The following is a 2,658-nucleotide window of genomic DNA, read 5'->3' on the forward strand; positions in this document are numbered from 1 at the left end:
CTTTAATTCGTGGTTACACTTTATATTTTTTGTTTATGTCTAAGAATAAAAATAATTAGTATTTTTTTAAATATCAATTATAATCGAAAATGTCTTAGTTTTGAACTATAATTTTACAAAACACGTAGGTTTTGTACTTTTACAATGAGGCAATACGTTTGGGGCACTGGAAGGTCAAGAATAAAAAATTGCACATTTTTATTAGCTATCAATTACTCAAATCAAGGATTCTAAAACTCATGTTTCGAATAGAATATGTATGACTTTTTTTTTCAGGGAGGTGAGGATAAACGACTATTTATTGTGGTAATTTTACGATGACTAACTCTAATCATTCAAGTTTTGAATTGATTAACATAAAATGTCATTTAAAAAAAAAAGAAGAAGAGTATTAGCAGAAGAGTGATGATCCGTAGGGCACTTAGTTTGAGGGGATAAATCATAGTAATAATTACTAATATAAATTAGTAATTGAGGATTCTCTATAAAAAAACCACTTTTAAAACCATATGTATATCTGTGTTGCATTAACATAAAAACAGTCTTGAACAAAAATCAAGAAAAGGAGGAAATCCCAATAACTGTTTCTATTTCATATACAAATATTATAGAATATACATACTGGCGAATATTTAATACATATATATTTGAGGTAATAATAGACTTTGTATTCAAATTTGTGGTATTAGTAAAGATAATTAAGAATTGTAACTATAGTTTATACCTTTTTTTTGATTTAAAAAACTTATTTTGTCATCGATTTGGTGCCTCTTAATTTAAATTTGCCAATTAATTTGCAAAATAATTTTTGCTAAAACATGGCTTTACTTTGGTAACACAAAAATATTCATTAAATTTTGTTGTTAGTTTCTTTATCTAATATCATAGTTGTATAGGTTAATGGTTGAATTAGAGTTAGCTCTTTTTAGCTGTTACAATTCCAAAGTCGGAGAGAATTGGCTCACTACCAACTGATTTTGGGCCTTTTACTGATTCTTTTCGTATATAAGGTTGTGTGATCCAATAAAGGTAAGGATTTGAAGATAAATTGTCGAAGAATACAACTGTTATCAACACTTAATTTCGCGAAGAAATATTCGAGATTGTTTTTGAGTTGACAGGGCACATGTATGTATTATACATTCATGCTATACATTTTAAACCTTTAACCTTGAACAAAGGTTCATAAATGTATTTTCTTGTGATTCTATTCATCGATTACAAAGGTACAGTTTTAATTAATTAGGGACTACCATTTATTTTTAAAGTATGAGTACAAAGATTATATTTGAGAGAATCAATGCACTCAAGCCAATTATGAACATATATTATTATTAATTTGATTTAATTCAAGTCGTTACATGACTGCTTATCAGAAAAATAAGTAACTATGCAACATTCATGATACATAAATTTATATATCAAAATACCAGATGATCCATTAACTTCTGAACACTTACTAATTCAATAATTAAGGAAGGTGAGGCATTGAAATTAATTCATATTTCGATAAATTAAAACATTAGCATTTAATTAGAAAACAAAACAAACTTAAAGCTCCCTAGTTTAGCCATAAATCGAGAAAATGGCCCTTGAACGTGATCGGTGAATTTCCGTTCGCGCACTCCAACCTGTTAGACGTATCCAGGACCACTGTCTACGCCATCAGCAGTTCTGGAACGTTAGAGAGGAACAAGGGCTTTACCAAAAAGACCAAATTGTACCAGGAAGAGTTACAGAAAACAGCCTTGGTCAATTCCCTCAAGTCCATGAGGGGCAATGGATGAGATCTCAGAGTTTCAAACCAGACTGTCCAGAGCTGTCTTTTGGTTGCGGGTCGAGGGAAATGCCTGCAGTGTCTCTTATCTAAACACCGAGGCCCTGAAATCCACAATCAGTCAGAATTGTACACTCTCAACCAACAAAAACGGGAGATGGTTTTTTGTGGAAGGTAACTTATTATATTTGCAAATTTAAAAAATATTTTAGCCAAACGAAAGAAAAACAATGAGTGCATATATATTTTATTTATGGAGGAAAAAAGGACTTACTGTGACGGAAATCCTTTATATTTTACAAAGCGAGGATGATGGTCAGTAGGATATAAATATTAACCACCTGAACAAAACAATATTTCGCGAGAGGATTCATGAAATGGGGAAGAAAGAACAGAGTTGGGCCCCTCGAGCCTATCTGGAAATCAACTTCTTGCATCAGGCGAATATCGCTTACGGAAAAGAAAATATAAAGATTATGATATCAAAATGATTCGCCACCAAGGAAAAGAAAGAAAATTAGTAAATCAAACAAAGTTAAATGGGCCAAGAATGATGATGAATATTTACCAAAATAATTTTTCAAGGACATTATTCTAGCTATAGTCAATTTTCAAATACTGAACTTTTCGAACTTTTTTTTTTGATGAAGCTATTCTGGAATGGATATCCAAAGAAATAAGCAAATATCATATTTTTTTAATTGGAATGATGTTAAAGCATCAAAAGAAGAATTGAAAGGTTTAAGTGCAAAATTAATTGTGCCTGAATATAATGATTTACCCCGTAAAAGGCTTTATTGGTCCAAGGACCCTGACGTTCAAAATGAAGCCATAAACAATGCTATGCACAGGGACAGATTTGAAGAAATGATGAGAAGCAT

Source organism: Lepeophtheirus salmonis, chromosome 7, assembly GCF_016086655.4.
Source record: "Lepeophtheirus salmonis chromosome 7, UVic_Lsal_1.4, whole genome shotgun sequence".
NCBI classification, from domain to species: Eukaryota; Metazoa; Arthropoda; class Copepoda; order Siphonostomatoida; family Caligidae; genus Lepeophtheirus; species Lepeophtheirus salmonis.